Source organism: Lagenorhynchus albirostris, chromosome 10 (assembly GCF_949774975.1).
Source record: "Lagenorhynchus albirostris chromosome 10, mLagAlb1.1, whole genome shotgun sequence".
Lineage (NCBI taxonomy): Eukaryota > Metazoa > Chordata > Mammalia > Artiodactyla > Delphinidae > Lagenorhynchus > Lagenorhynchus albirostris.
Window position 1 is genome coordinate 82,607,726 of NC_083104.1, and position 20,988 is coordinate 82,628,713.

Genomic DNA, 20,988 nt, shown 5'->3' on the forward strand with positions numbered 1-20,988 from the left:
TTCACTTAATTTTGCTGCGGGGTTTCGAACGGGAGATGGGACGGTAGGCTGAGCTTCTGTCTCAGGTTTCATACTCTGAGGCTCAATAAGAAAGATGGATTTCACGGGAAGCTCCCCTAGAAAGAAAATACGCTTTTCCCAGTCCGGAGGCTGTGAAAGTATTGGGTAAATTTCACTTCTTAAAACGTGACAGTTCTCTCAGAAATCGAACACAAAGGAGTGAAGTAGAAACATTTCGACGCAGACATGTTTCCCCCTCAGTGCGTTTTGCCAGAGCTCGCAGCGTTCACATCGCTGTGGATTTGATTCCTTCTATACTGATCTGTTTTGTAATCTCTGAATTTGCCTCACTGATTCTAAAGTTACTGACTTTAATTCTCTCCAAAAATCCACTTCTCTTTCTAAACCTAGCCCTTTTACACCATTCATGTGGGTAAGGACTTTCTTTGGCTAGCTCCTTTGTGTGTTTTGTTGAAGTGCTATTCCCCTTTGGAATGCAGCATCTCCTGTATCTTGGTGCTTTTGTCTCAACTTCCAATTTGTGACACCTTGTCACATTAGCAAGGGAAGGAAATTTAGAAAACAGTTTTTTGTTGTTTCGTTTATTTCTCAGCAAGGCCTCCAGCAGCTCCAGGCATCCCTTGCCTGGCTGTAGTTAAGGGCTCCTGAACCTTAGGGGATGGAATGTACCAAATTCTTAGAGGTACAAGAGCCCAGTGTTAAAAAATAATAATGGCTGCGATCCTTTATGTTGGACTCGTTAATGATTTGGTCTGTCATTCATGGGTGGATCTAGTGCTTGTGCCTCTTGACTATTTAAGAAAAACCACAAAATTAAAGTATGGGTCTTAAAATGGGCCTTTGAAAGTGTGGTGCGCTGAAGCTTGCATTCTATTAGCTAAATCATCCTGTGCTGTCATGTATTGAACAATTGGTCTTGCCAATATTTATTACAGATCTACAATAGTTTAACTCTGGTATAGCTCTAAAGATATTAGAACACTTTGAACAAACTTAAAATAGTAGCCATAGCATCTACCAGCTGCGCGGTTAATAAGGAAATAGTTCACAGACTTTATCCTTTCTTGTTCCTCCCATTTTCAATATGCGATATTACCCACACTCAAGTCTAGTAGTGGTGAGATACCAACAGTTCTACCTAGGAACCAGTTTCGAGTTGTAATTATGACTTACCACCTGATTTTTTTGTCACTTCATGTCACCAGACTATGATCAACTTCATCAAAGATTGTTTTTAAGATTTCTCTATTCCAAACCACATGAAAAGACTCACCTTAATTTAACCAATAAAAAAGTTTTAGGTGCAATCCAAGAACAGTGTCCTAACTAAATTATTTTATCTGGTAGGTAAAGTGTGTACTGCGTGATGGGAGGGAAAGATGAAATCAATACAGTTTCCTTGAGCCCACAAATTTCTTTAAAAGTGAAGCGGTGGTTCTACAACTTGGCTGCACATTGGAGTCACCTGGAGAGCTCTAAAATTTTCTGATGCCTGGATCCCACTCTGAGAGATTCTAGTTTAACTTGTCTGGAGTGTGGAATGGACACTAGCGTTTTAAAAATCCCCCTAGGTGATTTGAATATGCAGCTAAGGTTGAGAACCACTGGTCTAGAAATTCTCTATTTAAATTATCTCAAAATATCCACAAAGGTAGGAGGAGGCATAAGAGAGGTATACCTGCAGGCTTATCCCTTTCTCAGTTAGTCTAAGCTTATCTAGAAACACCACTGGTGACTGAGGTAGTCACAGATACAGGAGCAGCCCCCAGACTGGCCAAGTCAAGGGCAGACAGGGGTGATCCATGGGATATAACTTAATTTCACATACCATTCTGCTAAGTAAAGAGAAACACCTCTCTCTCTCTTTATCTTACCACAGTTGTTCAAGGACTGTGAAATGAAAACTGTTACTTCCTGAGATCCCTGTGTTTGCAAAACTGGTCACTGGAAAGAAAGTAGATCACTTAATAATTCAGTGCCTTCCAGGACAGAACAAATATACCCTAAGCTTCCCCCAACCCCAAAGTTTAAATTTGGGGATATCTATCAGTAGTTTGAGATGGCTCTGACCTAGACTTGAAGCAGGAAAGACACTACATTTTCTGAAATAAAATTTCCTCATGAAAAAGGGGAGTTGTTACTGATAACTTGGGGCTAAGACTTTATAATGGAAGGCTTGTTTTTTTTTTAACATCTTTATTGGAGTATAATTGCATTACATTGTTGTGTTAGTTTCTGCTGTATAACAAAGTGAATCAGCTATACGTATACATATATCCCCATATCCCTTTCCTCTCACCATCCCTATCCCACCCCTCTAGGTTGTCACAAAGCACGGAGTGCATTCTAGACAACAGGACCTCAGGAAAATGTTGTAAATCTGGGAGATTTTAAACATTCAGGGAAGGCAATCTGATGATCATTTTTTGAATTCATAGAGTGTGAGGTGATCAAAGGAGAGGAGGGTTGGATAAGGGGGTTGGAATAGCTATTTCACAGTTGCTACCAAATGGCAAAAAAAGGATTAACTTTCTAGTAATGAACAAAGTAACAAATGTGCTAGGTGCATAAAAATGCAATATTCATATCTTTTGGTATTCTAAATAAGCTATTCACCAATAAAAGTTAAAAATGAAAATAAACTGAAGAGACAGAAAAAAGTTATATAGGGGAGAGCTAATTTGCTCACATAGAACTTCCTGTGCTTAATCCTTAAGGGGTCCTACTACTTTTTTCCCCCAAACTTTTCTTTTAGGGTAAATTCTAAGTTATTTTGAATGGTTGTTTCACAAAGTGAGGAAACTTTAGATTGCTATTCCAAGTCATTGCCTTTATTTTTTCCCCTTGTATTAGCTTTCTGGTATGTTTGACATAAAATGTTGGAAGGCTTGCCTTTACTTATGTCACTGTGCTTCAGGGAAAGCCCATTTCCATGTGGCCTAGGTAAAGCTACAGTATCATTACCCATAGATACATTTTGTTTTGTCAACTAACATTTTAGCTACTTAATGGCAAAGATTATGTCTCTGCTCTGTTATTTTCTAGAAACTAGAGAAATTCTGGCAATATCTGTTAAGGGAAGAGGCTCTACTACATGTAAAGCAAATATGTGAATACTTGGGGCTTTGCAAGTGCACTAATCTTTACTTTTACTTTTGTTATTTTTCTAATACGATAATGTGAAAGTTTATGCAAATATATTTTATTTTATTCAACTTAAAATTAATTATGAAATAGTAAAGCATAAATACAGAGAATATTATAATAGATGTCATGTACCCTTTACCCAGATCTTCTTTTTTCCCTAAGGAAATAATTTAGAAGTATGGTTGAAGCATCACCCCTCACTTCCCATTCCCCTTCCTCTCTCCATAAAAGTAACCACCATCCTGAAGTCCATTAGTATCTTTTCAATCTGCATTTTAATCTTTTACTACATGTATGTATATCTATAAAAAATTTATAGTAATTTTTGTTCAGCTTTTTAGTTAGTGTACTTGAGCCCTTCTCACACTTACCTCCCATCACCCCTTATTCATTGGTTCTCTTTTTATTTTAATTTTTATTGAAATACAGTTGATTTACAATGTTTTGTTAATTACTGCTGTACAGCAAAGTGATTCAGATATCTATATAGAAATATATATATTACATAAGAATGTATATATATATACATATTGTTTTATATATATTGTTTTCCATTATGGTTTATCATAGAAAATTGAATATAGTTCTCAACCCTTTTTAAAATAAATTGTCTTCAGTTAAGTTCGGGGCAAAATTTAGGAAAAAACTTAGCTCATACTCAGAGGATGATGCCTAGTGCTACTGTAACAAAATAACACAAACTACATGGTTTAAACCATAGAAGTTTATCATCTCATGATTCTGGAGGCTAGAAATCCAAAATCAAGGTGTTGGCAGGGTAGTTCCTTCTGAGGATTATGAGGGAGAATCTTCTTATGCCTCTCCTGTAGCTTCTGATGGTTTGCTGACCATCTTTGGTATTCCTTGGTTTATGGGTGCATCCCCCTCCCCAATCTCCACTTTCATGTTCACATGTGTGTATGTCTGTTTCCAAATTTCCCCCATTTACAAGAACCGCTGTCATATTGTAACAGAGAGGCCTGCCCTACTCCAGGATGACTTTGTCTTAACTAATTACATTAGTAATGACCCTTTTTCTCGACTACTTCTACAGTCACATTCTGAAGTAGTGGGGATTAGGACTTCAACATATGAATTTTTAGTGGGACAAAATTCAACTGATAACATCTACTAGCTAGTATTATGTTGAATCACCCTATTCTCAACAGAGGAAGCATTCATTAGGGTAATGAGAAATTATTGCAGTTACGAAAAATCCCCTGTTCCACTATCCATATTCATATCCCTCATTTAGTTATTTTGGGTCTAACATTAATCAAGCACTTGTGCATCAAATTGTCCTGGGGTCTCATATGTTATTTGCTCTTTCAGTTCTCATACATATTGTTTACCTGAGTGCAAGGCTATTTCTGGAAGGACCTCATTGGAATAGGTTCCATGGATTCTGACTCTTTCTACTCTCATGATAATTTTATTTCATGCGCCTTGCAGACCTTCCTACTGCTGGGCCTTGGTCAGATTTATTTCATTCCACCTTGGCAGAGATTCCTATTTTGGTTAAATACCTGGGATTAACATGAAAGTTTTAAAGATGTTTCCAAGTACTACTTGTACAGTTATACATTATATATATATGTAAAATATACTTTTTCTACAAAAAATCAAATACATTAAAGAGAAATCATCAAAAAATGTATTGAACTGGGCAGTGTTCATAGTACAGAGTATTACAAGCCCTTGTTAGGTGCTCATCTATCATCTTGTGCTTCTTTTATTATCATATTAAATTTTTATTAAAGTTTCTTGTTCTATTTTCTATCATCTTTGGCCATCTGGTACCTAGTTGTATCCATAGAACTAATTTCAGCCCCTGACACATAGTAGGTACTCAGTAATATCACTCTTGTTGGACAATACTTCAATTGAGCCAATTAGAATTCAGAAGCACCATGATTCCTTGTCCATTATTATTTTGAAGGTGCTGTTTTCCAAACTGTATATTTTCCAAATATACAGTAACCGTACATGGAGTAGTAGCATGACCCTTATCATAGAAATTTGTTAGCATATATTAAATTAAAAAGTGACTATCCTGGTTAGCAAGAAAATAAGTTTATATTCACTATAAAAACATTCTGAATGGGATAGAAAATGTCAGTGCCAGACCATTTGACCCAAGAAAGGAATTAAAAAAGACTTTGGGATTCAAAGGTATTATCAGGCCCAGAGCTCCTTTCAGCCTTTACTTGGTTAAATAAAGAATTTTGGAGTCCTCGCATTTTGTATTTTAACCAGGCAGCAGAAGCTGGTTGGATATGCCGTGGCATCTGCTAATTTGATGAACTCACTCCCTTTTCAGCGCCAGCCTTATTCCAATTACAGGCAGAAAACCAGGAGGCAAGTGTTAACAGTTTAAGAATGGATTCTTAATTTCGTAATTGTACAATCAGTAAATGTTTGTTTAGCTTCTACAAGTTGAGGGTCCATGAGGAAAATACTAAAGAACATCCTTTTGAAGAACCAATAAGAAGAAGGTAGTATAGAAAAGGAGGAATTTCCCGATCTGCGACGCCTCCCAGAGCCTAGGGAGCTGTGGTTTCCATCTGTGCACCTTCCTAAGAGCTGCAGGAACAGAGGTCATTTCCCAGCCCGGGCAGGCAAAGGCTCCTGGGATTTGAATCATAAAACCTTTAAGTGAACTCTGACCGAGCTGCCTCCTGAATGACCATCTCCTACTTCCCCAAGCAGAGCACAAGCGGACAGCTGTTAGCAGAGTCTGAATGTGTTTGGAATTTTGGGTTGTTTGTCTCCGTTTTGTTTGTTTTTCAGTGCACAAGTGTGCCCTCTTCTAACAACAAGGAATGCCATTAATTTGATTGAAATTCTAACTGACCTATTCTGCTATTAAAGCTTTTCACTCTACTTTTAGAATATCCACTTACTTGAGGATTCTAAATTACTACAATCGGATGGAATATAAGAACTTCTTTGGCCTCATTCAGAGAAGTCCCCTCCCCCACAACGAACACTCGGCTAGTATCTACTCTTTCCCATTCCATGGTTGTTCTAAGTACATTTTCTCTGTTACGGTGTGAGTGCGTGTATGCGTTTTGCTAGACTTGATGGGAGTCTTAAGTTCCAGGAGTCTCCATCGCAGGTCTGTCTGCTCTGCAAGGTCGATTTATTCGAGAAGAAAGTGAGCAGTGACTCTAATTAACTCAGGTTTTCACCTAATTGAGTACGATTTGAACAGAAAGGAGGCCTTAACTTTCGAACCGCAGGCTCTGTGGCTAAGTTGGCTAAAGAGCCTGTCACGTAAATAGGATAATCCTGGGTTTGAATCCCAGCAGGGCCTAATGAGGTGTCTGTTTTCCCTCCTAAAAGTCGTTTGTCTGATATTTTCTTTAATCGCAGTGGTTGGAGGTTTTTTTTAACCTCTTCTAATTACACCTGCATTCTCATACACCTGCATTCTCAATCACCCTCAGGCTCTCTACTGATGGTCTATCATATGGTTATATTGTACTGGAATTTAACTACTTAGGTGTTCAATATCAATTATGAATAGAGATTTCCAGAGTAAAATTGGAAAACTTTTTATTCAAATCATTTAAAAATATATTCTGCTCGTTTCTCAAACACCAAGCAATCTTACTTAAATTATACATAGATGAAAAATGGCTGCAATTTATTGAACACTTACTATGTTGCATTTTTGTGTTTCCTCACATACCTTTAAATCCCTAAAAACACTCACAAAAGTAAGCATCATTATGCATATTTTAGAGATGAGAAAACTGAGAATTGGAGAGAAATGAAGTAGCTTGCCCAAATCACAGCTAGGAAATAAATGACCAAATTAGGGTCTAAACCTAATATTTTCCAGTTCAAAGTCATGGTTTAAAATGTCAAATAATCTTATTTATAAAATCAAACAGTATCCAGTATGGTTTAAAATAATAGTTCTTAAAATTGTATGGCACATAAACTCATTAGATTATCTGATGAAAACTTGCCAATGACCACCACGAAAAAATGCTCCAACAGACATATGGATAAATTTTTTATATTCTTTGAAGGTGTTCACTGATCCCCTTAAGATCTTAGGTGTCCATGAACCACTGAAAAAAAAATCCTTGACTTTCATAAACCAATAAAGTAAATCACAAATTGGTATTAAGGAAACATAGCGGTTATAGGGGCATATTTTACTTCTTGATGTTAATTTTTATGGGACTATTATTCCCTCTCCTAGGCTGACTAAAATTGGGCCATTAGAGGCAAACATCTGGTCATCAGTGTCATGACTCTGGGCCAGCATATCAGGTTCAAGAAGTTATATTTCTGGATGTGAGATCACTGAAATGAGTTCTGAAAGAAGATCTGTGCAGACAAACAACTCTTACAGCTGGCCCCAAGCAGCAGAAGATCTACCTTTATCTATTTTAGCTGATAGCTATGAAACTTTCATTCATCGCCTCATTCCAAAAATTATGTATTGTATGCCTACTCATTCAGCATGTGGAAAGGTGAGCTGAACAGGTCTGATCTCCACCTCCAAGGAGTTAAGAGCTTAATAGGAAGGAAGGAGGAGATAGAAATCAATTACATGATCACAGACAGAAATATAATATCATGACTATGATAAATACTACAAAAAAGAATGACTGAGATTTAGGAGAACATATATGAGAAATTCTGTTTAATCTGGGAAGTCACAGAGGGGCACACTTGAGTTGCAAAAAAGGGGAAGAATTATGTAGGAAAGAGAGGCAGAGCATATTGTTTTCTTTTTGGAAGATAGATTTAAAATGAAAAAGAGTAGATTTTAAGCAACTTAACCAGAGGTGCAGAAAACATAAATGTAAAAAATAATAAAAGGGAACTGGCATCAAGTTTTAGGGAGAAAATCCTCCCAAATGAGAAAGAACCTATTTCTACAACTCCAGGGGAAGCATTGCTGACAGTGACTTTTTTCCAAGACAGTTTTAGAGTAAAACTTTGACAGAAATAAAGTAAATGCATCCATTCCTTTTCCTTAATTTTAGATCAATAATTCATAATCCTATCCTTTCTCTCTCTATCTAATGATGATGAATTCACCAATGTTTTAGTGAGAAGGTATTTGTGCTAACAGGGAGTTCTCTTTGGAAATTTTAACTCTCCATTCTGTTTCTTATTGGAAGTTCTTAACTACCAAAATAAGAGAAATCCGAGGTCAGCTCTTCTAAGGTTATTTGAACCCCAAGTGCGGTTTTGTAACGAGGTTTAATGGAGCTTTGTAGTCTCCTCATACTCAGCAAAGAACTCAGTTGGTCTCCTTACAGTGCAAACTCAACAGAAAACTCCTAAGATTCTGCACTGGGGCATAGATTAAAAAGTGAAGTGGCTTTCAATTCAATTCAGAGATGTTTTCTTCCCTCTAAAGAAAGCACTATTCATTCAATGGACCAAACTGTTATTGTAAAAAAACAAAATCTGTCTATATATGAATGCAGAGAAAAGGCTGGCAATAAAGTGACCGACCATGCACAGAAGAGAAAGGAGCATCGAGTTTTAGGTGATAAAGTATCTATCCATTTCCTGGATCTGCCATTCACCAAATGTGGGCTTTTGTTAAGGGATTTGATTATCTGAACTTATATTTTATTCTTATCTTTTCTTTTAACTATTACTTTTAAAGTAATTTTATCTTTACAGAAAAGTTGCAAGAACAGGACAAAGAATTCCTATTTATCATCATTCAAATTTCCCAGATCTGAATATTTAATCTCATTTAATTTATTATATATATATATATATAAAAATCATTGAGAGTTGCAGACATGATGATCTTTTACCTCTACCTACTTCAGTGTATGTTTCCTATAATAGTATTCTCTAATATAACCACAGTACCAAAATCAGAAATTAACATTGATATCGTACTGTTATCTAATATACAGGCCTTATTCAGACTTTGCTAATTGTCCCTGTAATGTCCTTTAAATTTTTAAAAATTTTGTTTTGGCAAAAACACAACATGAAATTCCTTCTTCCCTTCCTTCCTTCCTTCCATCCTTCCATTCTTTCTTTCTAACTTGAAGTATAAAGCTATAAATGGTACTATAAGTTATCAGATTGACTTCAAAATAAGTGCCTATTAGCTAACGGGAGAGTTTTGGGACAAGATATTAAATTCTCTTGTCCAAAGTATTTTAAGTCAAAATAAATGGCACTTGCAGTTCATTTTAGATTGAAACACAGACACCACACACACCCAATTACATATTTCACTGCACGTTAATATATTCAACAATCAAGGTTGCCTTACATAAGTTCCACCTTCATCCAAATTGTTGATTAGATAAGAAAAAATAAACTATTTTATTTATTTTTAATTGGTTTCCTTTGGAAATTGATTTGTAGAAGCTTCTCATTTATTTTTAATAACAATTTTCATCATATGTAGCTTATATAAATATAAATGGTCTATCCTGGTTTATCAGTTTGTCAAAAGGTCATATTAAATTTGACCAAGGCAAGTGAACCAATATTTTTATTTATGTAGTGGTTTCTTTGTGTGTCTTAAGTAGGTCTTCCCTATGCTAAGTTCAATAACTTTAACTGTAATTTTATTTTATTGAAAGACCAGCTTCTGTTTCCTAACCTCGTAACCCCACAATACCTATTTTTAGCTTCTATATTCAAAATATTAAATAAATCACGATTGTTCAATCTTAACATGTAAAAGGCTAATTTAATCCTTGCTCAAGAAAGGGAGGATTGAGAGATTGGAACCAAGATGGCAGAGTAGAAGGACGTGCTCTCACTCCCTCTTGCAAGAACACCAGAATCACAACTAACTACTGGAAAATCATCAACAGGAAGACACTGGAACTCACCAAATAAGATACCCCACATTCAAAGACAAAGGAGAAACCACAATGAGACGGTACGAGGGGCGCAATCACAGTAAAATCAAATCCTGTAACTGCTGGGTGGGTGACTCACAGACTGGAAAACACTTATACCACAGAAGTCCACCCACTGGAGTGAACGATCTGAGCCCCACATCAGGCTTCCCAACCTGGGGCTCTGGCAACAGGAGGAGGAATTCCTAGAGAATCAGACTTTGAAGGCTACTGGGATTTGATTGCAGGACTTCGACATAACTGGGGGAAAAAGAGACTCCACTCTTGGAGGGCACACACAAAGTAGTGTGCACATCGGAACCCAGGGGAAGGAGCAGTGACCACAGGGGAGACTGAACCAGACCTGCCTGCTAGTGTTGGGGGTTCTCCTGAAGAGGCGGGGGGGTGGCTGTGGCTCACCGTGGGGACAAGGATACTGGCAGCAGAAGTTCTGGGAAGGACTCCTTGGCCTGAGCCCTCTCAGAGTCTGCCATTAGCCCTACCAAAGAGCCCAGGTAGTCTCCATTGTTGGGTTGCCTCAGGCCAAACAACCAACAGGGAGGGAACCCAGCCCCACCCAACAGCAGTCAAGCGGATTAAAGTTTTATTGAGCTCTGCCCACCAGAGCAACAGTCAGCTCTACCCACCACCAGTCCCTCCCACCAGGAAACTTGCATAAGCCTCTTAGATAGCCTCATCCACCAGAGGGCAGACAGCAGAAACAAGAAGAACTACAATCCTGCAGCCTGTGGAACAAAAACCACATTCACAGACAGAGAGACAGGATGAAAAGGCAGAGGGCTATGTACCAGATGAAGGAACAAGATAAAAGCCCAGAAAAACAACTAAATGAAGTGGAGATAGGCAACCTTCCAGAAAAAGAATTCAGAATAATGATAGTGAAGATGATCCAGGACCTCGGAAAAAGAATGGAGGCAAAGATCCAGAAGATGCAAGAAATGTTTAACAAAGACCTAGAAGAATTAAAGAACTAACAAACAGAGATGAACAGTACAATAACTGAAATGAAAACTACACTAGAAGGAATCAATAGCAGAATAACTGAGGCAGAAAAATCGGTAAGTAACCTGGAAGACAGAATGGTGGAATTCACTGCTGCGGAACAGAATAACGAAAAAAGAATGAAAAGAAATGAAGACAGCCTACAAGACCTCTGGGACAACATTAAACGCAACAACATTCGCATTATAGGGGTCCCAGAAGGAGAAGAGAGAGAGAGAACGGACCCAAGAAAATATTTGATGAGATTATAGTTGAAAAGTTCCCTAACATGGGAAATAGCCACCCAAGTCCAGGAAGCATAGAATCCCATACAGGATAAACCCAAGGAGAAACATGCCGAGACACATAGTAATCAAATTGGCAAAAATTAAAGACAAAGAAAAAGTATTGAAAGCAGCAAGGGAAAAATGACAAATAACATACAAGGGAACTCCCATAAGGTTAACAGCTGATTTCTCAGCAGAAACTCTACAAGCCAGAAGGGAGTGGCACAATATATTTAAAGTGATGAAAGGGAAGAACCTACAACCAAGATTACTCTACCCGGCAAGGATCTCATTCAGAGTGGATGGAGAAATCAACAGCTTTACAGACAAGCAAAAGCTAAGAGAATTCAGCACCACAAAACCAGCTCTACAACAAATGCTAAAGGAACTTCTCTAAGTGGGAAACACAAGAGAAGAAAAGGACCTACAAAAACAAACCCATAACAATTAAGAAAATGATAATAGGAATATACATATCAAAAATTACCTTAAATGTGAATGGATTAAATGCTCCAACCAAAAGACACAGGCTTGCTGAATGGATACAAAAACAAGACCCCTATATATGCTATCTACAAGACACCCACTTCAGCCCTACGGACACATTCAGACTCAAAGTGAGGGGATGGAAAAAGATAGTCCATGCAAATGGAAATCAAAAGAAAGCTGGAGTAACAATACTCATATCAGATAAAATAGACTTTAAGAATGTTACAAGAGACAAGGAAGGACACTACATAATGATCAAGGGATCAATCCAAGAAGAAGATATAACAATTATAAATATATATGCACCCAACATAGGAGCACCTCAATACATAAGGCAAATGCTAACAGCTAAGAAAGAGGAAATCGACAGTAACACAGTAATAGTGGGGGACTTTAACACCTCATTTACACCAATGGACAGATCATCCAAAATGAAAATAAATAAGGAAACAGAAGCTTTAAATGACACAGTAGACCAGATAGATTTAATTGATATTTATGGGACACTCCATCCAAAAACAGCAGATTACACTTTCTTCTCAAGTGCACATGGAACATTCTCCAGGATAGATAACATCTTGGGTCATAAATCAAGCCTCAGTAAATTTAAGAAAACTGAAATCATATCAAGCATCTTTTCTGACCACAATGCTATGAGATTAGAAATGAATTACAGGGAAAAAACCATAAAAAACACAAACACATGGAGGCTAAACAATACGTTACTAAATAACCAAGAGATCACTGAAGAAATCAAAGAGGAAATCAAAAATACCTAGAGACAAATGACAATGAAAACACAATGATCCAAAAATCTATGGGATGTAGTAAAAGCTGTTCTAAGAGGGAAGTTTATAGCAATACAATCTTACCTCAAGAAACAAGAAAAATCTCAAATGAACAATCTAACCTTACACCTAAAGGAACTAGAGAAAGAAGAAAAAACAAAAAAGAAATAGAAGCCATTCTTTGATGAAAATAAAAATTTAAATATATTTAATATACAATATAAAGCATATTATATATATAAAGTATTAAATTTTTAGCTTTTTGTTTTGGACATTTTAAAACAAAGTAGAAATCATACTATAATGAATACCCATGTACTTACCACCCAACTTTGGCATTTATCATAGTTTTGTTGTTATTCTTTGTCTCTTTTTGTGCTTTTTATTCCCCTCCTGGAATAAAAATCAAGTTCCAGATATTAATCTCAACTATAAATATTTTCCCATGTACAACTAATAGTTATAAACTTTCTTTTTTAACACTGCCACAATAACATCACAACCAGCAAAAATAATAAAACTTCTTAATACAATCAGATCCTCAGTATGTGTTTGATTGTTTCTTTTTCCAATTACTTTGTTTGAATCAGGATCCAGATATGTTGCATTTGTCTATTATTCTCCTTACATGTCATTTAATCTGTATCAGTTCCACCTCCCTTTATCCCCCATGCCATTTCTTTCTTGAGGGTCAGTTTGTCCAGAATGTCCCACATTCTGGATTTGACTGATTGCATTTTTGTAATGTTATTAAATATATTCCTATATTCCCAATATTTACTGTAAACAGATGGTTCCATCTATTAGACTAGACAAAGCACTGATTTTTTAATAAAAGTATTTCATTGGTGGTCCCGGGCATGTTCTATTTCACTGTGTCAAGAGGCACATGTTGTGTAGCAGTCTCACTTTTAGAGAGGAATTGATCGGGTATGTCAGCCCGCTCCATCTGTTCTAGAGCTCCCCTATCCAATTTCACCTCATGGTTGTAGCAACCACTGATGATTGTGACCAGGATGCATTATAGCAATATCAGTTGCAAAATGTTGACTCTATTTTATCGTTCCTCCTGCATGTATTAGCTGTCATTCTTCTAAAGAAAAAAAATTTTCCTCATCAACTGTATGTTTATCCTGACATACATTCCGTATGAGAGGTAGTATAAGTGCTTGATTCTTTTCCTTCATTTGTCAGCTTTCAAAATAATGAATCAATAACCAAAACCCTCCAAAGTCTGGATGTAGGAAGACTTGTGTGTGTGTGTGTGTGTGTGTGTGTGTGTATTAATTTTACAACCAGGTTCTTTACTAAATTGTCCATTTGTAGTAGCTTTTCTGTTCTGAGGAGTAGCTTCTAGATATATAACCCTACCAAGATATATAGAGAGAGCTTTATCCCTTTCTATCCACTACCTACTCCTCTAATTACTTTTTTATGCTAAATTCCTTGATTAGTACCTCCATTATAGCATTAAAATAGTAACGATAGTGGATATCCTTATCTTGTCATGAAGAAATTAAATCTCTGTGACCACAGATATACTTAAAGTGACTTAAATAGGTGGTACAGATGATAAAAACTTACTAAAAATATATATTGTACAGAATTATTTTCCAGAATAAAAACTAATTCCTAGAAATCAATATATTCAAAAGGGACAACTTATTTTTTTTCCCTCTTATATTATGAAACCAATGTTTCAGACTAGGTGGGCCTAAGCAAATCAGCTTTGATTTTTAGATTGGTTAAGACATATTGTTATTGTGGGATACTTGTTTGTGTTGGCAAAGTGGAAGTGGTCGTTCACTCAGATTTATTTCTGAAATGAGCCCATGTCATTTATTTTGATTGAAATTTTCTTGAACAGGAGATATTTAGATGCTTGATCTCTCACACTCCCAATAAGTTATCTCAGCAAAGCGGCAATGGTCTGGATTCACTGAAGCAGCCAGTCTTCATTCACTCTGTATCATTCAGTTTAGACTTGGAAGGCGTCACGTACAATGACAGACAGTGCTTTATTGTTTCTCTGTGCATAGAACCTTGTGGTTATGACTGGAGCCCACTGCTTCCATATCTAGTGATTTAAGAAAACTAAGTATGGGGTGGTTGGACATTCATAAGGAAGAAATCATAAGATATTTTTCTGCTATTCCACCTCCAGTTTGGTTTTTGCTCTAAGAACTCTTCAGAATTCAGAAGAAAGTGAATGAAACCGAGAGTCTGTTGTTTTCTGTTTTCTTCTTTTCTGTTTTTAACTTGGTATCCAAGGAAATCAGGCCAATTATCTTTCAAAAACGCTTGTCACGTAGGATTTAGGACATTTCTGGTGGTGGCAACGCTCTCGGGGCGAAACTGGGTACTACAAAGGCAGTACAGGTAGGCAGAAAATTGAATGAAAGAAGACACCAGGTTTAAAGGGAGAGATGAAAGGAAAAGTGGTTTGATCACAAATGCATCCTCTCAAAACTGGTGGAGGTGCCGGGGATTGAACCCGGGACCTCGTACATGCTAAGCACGCGCTCTACCACTGAGCTACACCCCCAACTGCAACCGGTTTTCTTCGGATTCCTTTCGTGATTTATAATCATTATTTCTTTGCTTCTCAAAGATTTAGTAAATTGCAGAGGAAACGTGAATGTAAAATTCTCCATTTGCGTAAAATTCTCCATTTGCGAAACAGACTGAGCAGCGGCCTCATAAGAAAGCAACAGAATGAGACTCCAAAGGAAGGAGGCTGAAAAGAGGCAATCTGTTGTCTCGACAATCTGTTGTCTCTCACTCTCTCCAGCCTCCCTCCATTCCTGCCCTCTCCACATGTAAGGCTTCAGGTAGCTGGGCAGCCGGGGTACCCACTGAGGAGGTGGCGTTGGGAAGGGAGCAGAGGTGGAGTCAAAGCGGATCCGCGCCTGCAGAGCTCCAGTTCCCGCGTCCAGCACCAACTCCCTTGGAACAAAGACCCTCAAATCATCTCCATTTCCGGAAGCCAGAAAAATCCACTGAGTGTTTCGTGGTGATGGCAGGGAACATCCCAGCGAGCTCACGATGTCCTGGACTGTAGGCGCCCAGATCGTCCAATTTAGCAACACTTACCTCCGGCAAAACCCTGGAGTCCCCTTGCCTTGCGGAGCTAGTCGAGGGTGGGCTGGGCTGGGCTGGGATGTTATTTAGATAAAAGGTGAGCAAGCAAGGCAGGACTGGCTTCTGTTTCTCCGCGACCAATCCCTTGGGAACCAGGGAGCTATGAAGAATTATTAGTACCTCGGAAGGTTTGGGAAGGGGGGAAGATTCCTATACTTTAAAGAGTTGGCCCGGGCCCAATTCACATGCATTGATTTCTCCGGCACGTCCAGTGCAGTCTCTCTTTTTCTCCCTCTGAATTTCAAACTTATTAAAATTTTGAAAAAAATAAAAATATTACCCCAAATAACCATATACCTTTTACCCAGACTTAGCTATTGTTAATATTTTACCCCATGTCCTCCCTCTCTCTCCCATGTGAGAGTAAGCTGCAGTATATCATGTTCACTTACCCTTAAATACTTGACTACATAACCACTGTACGATCATGAACTTCAGTGAATTTAACATTAAATAAATAGCTGTATTTAATCTACAGTCTGCATTCCAATTTGACCAATTACCCCCTAGAGTACAGGATCTAGTCTAGTGTCAGGTATTGTATTTAGATGACATGCCTTTAGTTTTCTTTAATCTGGGACATTTCCTCAGCCTTTCTTTTTTTTTCATGACATTAATGTGCCATTTCAATAATAGTGTATTTTTTCTTTTATTTTTAAAAATAGAATGTCTTTCACTTTGGTTTTTGACTGATGTTTTCTCCCGATTAGATTCAGACTATGCATTCCCAGGTGGATTACTACGTAGATAATGCTGTGTGCTTCTCAAAGTACCATACCTGGAGACAGGTAAGGACTATCTGTCACTCACTGCTGAGGTTAATTTTGATCCCTGCTTTGTAGGACAGTGATTTCAGACTGCAAATATCCTGTTCCTCATCAAAATCTCCCCCAAGATTTAACATGCACAGTCTGAGCAAATCTTTATTATGATTGTTACAGAATTATGATTTTCCAACTCCAGTCCTTCCACCATATTTACAGTCAGTGCTTGGCATGTTACTAAACAATCATTTGTATGGATTTCTAGTTTTTTGATGCTTTATAATTGATTATGATACTTAACTACTTTGGTGCACAAATAGTCCCAGATTTGGCCACTGGGAGTCCCTTCAAACTGGCTTCCTTTGTCTGTTTGAAATGTCTCCATCATTTTTTTGAGTCCTTTTTACTTTCTAAGCCACTGTCTTGTTCACACTCTCCTAGACTGAGTCTGTCCTCATGTCCAGTAAATAAACACCCAACACTGGGATTCTGCTCAACAGAAGTGGATGAGGGAGCTGATGATCAGGATGAGAATTTGGGCTGGGGAATTTGTTTTTGTTTTTTTAACTGAGTCCTAGCTCCTCTGATATACCCAAAGCAAATGGGGGGGGGGAAATCACAAACATAAACTTGTTGCATGAAAGAAACTAACAGAGTGTATGATTCCTTTTGTATGAAATTTTAAAACTGCCCAAACTAATGTATGGTATAAGAAATTAAGTCATTTCCTGTCTTGTGGGTAGTGGCTAGAAGAGGATAGGAGAAGAGCTTCTGGGATACTGGGAATGTTCTCTTTCTTCATCTGGGTGTTGGTTACACAAATGGGTTCACTGTATGAAAAGTTGCCAAGTATAATTTGTGTAGTTTTTCTGTATGTTTGTTATACTTCAATATGAAGTTTTCAAACACAAGAGCAGTGTTCAGAGATATGTTATTTCAGTCGCTGGGGGGTTCCTCTTCCTGTTTCTGCCTGGGGTTTATCTCCACAAGAGATTTCCCTTCCACGGTAAAGTGCTTACCAAGGATATCATGATTAACCTTGAAGTAAAAGAAAAGAGCAATTCGTTATTGTTTCCTAAGACATGATGTATAGTGGCTAACACAGCATCAAGATGCACTATCAAAGTTCAACAAGAATCTTTTTATGTGGGAAAAGGAAAATTAAATGAACTAGTTTTTGGTAAGCTTTTATCTTCAGAGTACTAGAGAATTGTATGTGACCTGAATCCCCTGATTTAGTGTTTCTACACTTAAGTGGGAGTTCTCTTTTTTCTCTTTCTGTTTTTTTTTGGTTTTGTTTGTTGTTGTTGTTTTTGTTTTTCCATTTTGTTCTTAGGCAGACAAGGCAATGAGAAGTGATATCTGGATCATTTTATTGGCATTTCCCCTCCTAAAATACTCTCAAATCCAATGGTGGAGTCTTGCCTCTGTCCCTCCAACTTGCAGCTCCTTCTGGAGATGCCCAAACATCCTCAAGATCAGTACTGACAGGGCCAGATTTCAGGTCCATACTCTCCACAGGGCAATGCTCTATAGCATATATTTCTTCTTCTTCAATTTATACTCATTTTAACATCTCCTCAGAAAGTTTTTTAGAAGGTTTTAAGAAACCACAAAAGAGGCCTAAGGAGCAAATTAGCAAGATCCCTTTACCCTCCCCAGAGGTCATGCTGGGCAATTCTGCTTTCTGAATGAGAAAGTCCAGTGAAACCTAATGTGAGACAGACATTTTTTCAGGAGCAAACACCACTTGGATTTTGCAATAGAGAACACTGGCCTAGGGAGAAAACGGAAACAGTATTATCTATTTGTTTACAGAGCCTTGCAACCTGCCAGATTTGGGGGTTGAAATGGCCTTGGAGATGTCTCAGGTGCCTGGGTTGGATATGTTATTTAATCTCTCTAAATCTCAGTTTCTTCACATGTAAACTGAAAATGATAATACCTATATTTCATGACTGTTGTGAGGTTTAAAGAAGAAATGTACAAAACTTTTATCCACTGGGACCTAGAACAGAGTGTGCTTTTACTATTTGGTGGCTATTCTTATTGTTGTTGGTATTAAACTGGAACTTCTCAGCCTGGAGTAATCTAGTTGTATCCCTTTGATAACCGCCATCTTCCCCAGCTCAGGAATTCCCCATGTCTTTGGGACTGTATATTATCTCTAAGGATCTCTGAAGATACAAGGGGAACCACAGGGAAAAATATGACCCCTCTGTGAAATCAATCATATTACAGAAAAATGTTCTTTAAATACTTTTTCTCAGAAAACATGGTCTGGATAACAGGCTCACTGCTGTTAGAGAAAATAAGGATCCAGGTAATTTTTCGACGGGAAAAAAGGTTTTTTGTTACCTATGGAAGTAGAAATTTCCAAAACCTACTTTAGGTTAAATTGTTCTTTATGGATTTTTGGCAGGAGAAGGGAAAGAGGAAAAAGCTATGAGAGTGGAAAAATAGTGTTCAAGAAGGATTGAAAATAAAAACTAGGGATCACACCAAGCCCAAATACTCTGGCTTTTCTGTGGGAGAACTCACACATTAATAATATTTAGAATGAGAAGAGTAGAGAAGAGAAAAGAGGAGGACTAATGACTAGATTGAAGACAAAATTAGATGCTGTGCCTGTTTACAGTAAGCATCGTTGTAAAGTTTTCCCTAAATGTCTCGGAGATATGCCCAGGAGTTATATCACTGGGCTCAAAAATATATGTACTGTGTAAGCCAAATTACAGCCGTCAAAGATATCTAGGTCCTAAACCCTGGAACCTGTAAATGTTACCTTATTTGGTAAAGGAGAGTGAAGATATGAATAAATCAAGGGTCTTGGTATGGGAAAATTATCCTGGATTATCTGGATGGGTCCTAAATATAATCACAACTGTCTTTATAAGAGGGAAGCAAAGAAGAAGAAGGCAATGTGTGGACTGAAGCTAGATGCTACACTGAAGGCTTTGAAGATGGAGGAAGCAGCCACAAGTCAAGTAATGCAAAGAATGCAGCTCTAAAAACTGGAAAATTAAAGGAAATGTTCACCAATTATGACTGACTAGAAGCTCTGATGGACCTCCTACTTCCCAAAAATTAGCCCCTAGATAGTGCACTCTTTGTGACATTTCTGGTCTCACAAAGAGTTGGAGAATTCTCTAGGGAGGTCACTCAAAACAAACAAATATGATATTATATGGGGCCTAAAGTCATTCAGGAGCACGTGGAGCACAGGTCAGGGTGACTAGTGATAAAGCTCTAGATGTGGGAGCCCTGCCTAGGGTGCCTGGGAATCCGAGCAGTTGGGAACAAGAACTGCAGGAAGCCGACCTGGATCAGCAGAGGAGCAGGTTATCTTGAAGCCAAACGGCAATAGAAATACAACTGTGGGGCTGAATATTTAACATCAGAAGAGCAGAGAGGTGGAGGAACTGAGCCTGGACTTCTCCTTATGGGCCAAAACCTGTAGTGGGAAAGAAGTGGTTCAGGGTATGTTGTATGTTGAAGGTGAGTTTATGAAATTCAGTAAAAGAACATGAGAGGGAAAGAAGAGGGTCACTCTTGCCAAAGTTGAGAACCGAAGTAGAGATTTCATAGGAAGGAAGGAGCTACAGCATTTGGGCATGTGAGAGTCTTTTCAAATTTCTCTCCAAAAGTCTGCACTAAATGTATACAAGCAGTTGAACCCTAGCGAGTGACAGGGGTTTATTGATGCTGAGTTTATCTGAAGTTGTCAAGTTCATCTTCCTCCTGGGGGTGGGGAGGGTGGGGAAGAATGGTGGTGGTGGTGGAATTGTGGAGGCGAGAGGGAAGGAGTGGATATGGAACTGGTGAAGTGGCCTGCCCGAGGTCACACGGTGAGTGGGACAGAACCACAACAGGACCCAGGCGTCCTGGCTTCTGCACTAGTGAAGATTTCCCCACCTGGCCCTTCTCGGTGGGGAAGGGCCACCAATCTGCTCTAAGACGCCAATCTGCTCTAGAAACAAAACGGCCCGGTCAGGACAGTTGCGGGTTTTCTGCTGATACTTTTTTTCAGCCACGTTTTCATCCGTTGCTGTGTGTCTCAGACTGATGAATCCCAAGCCCCAGAGAAGGTAACAAGACCGAAATGAAGGAGTCTTTCAGCAGTCCAGCATATTTCAGAAGCAAATATAAGAACTACAGAGCCAGGTTTTGATGTTTCCTGGTCTCTCCCAGAAAACAGGAATCCCGGTACGTGTTCTAATCTGGACGTAGGGAATTCGGCCCCTCGAATGCAGAGTGCAGCGGCAGAGGCACCCTACTCTCTGGGAGAACACAGGGCAGCTGACTGGAGCCGCGTCAGCAAATCAGGGTTGAAATCCTGGCTATGTTCATTCATTCATGTGTTCAACAAGGACCTATGTATTTAAATACCGACGTGTACTGGTTTTACCCGTTCATTTTGTATGTGCCAAGTAATCGAACCACTCTAAGTGTCATTTTCAGTTTTATGGTTGCTGTGAAATGTATATAAAAAAAT

At 38.3% G+C, this 20,988-nt stretch overlaps 1 non-coding gene across 1 annotated transcript; it reads right to left on the minus strand.

Annotated features, from left to right (window-relative positions):
• Positions 1 to 15,061: 15,061 nt before the first annotated feature.
• TRNAA-AGC (transfer RNA alanine (anticodon AGC)) lies at positions 15,062 to 15,133 on the minus strand. The gene has a single exon. It is a non-coding gene; the product is annotated as a tRNA-Ala (tRNA).
• Between the last annotated feature and the right edge of the window lie 5,855 nt (positions 15,134 to 20,988).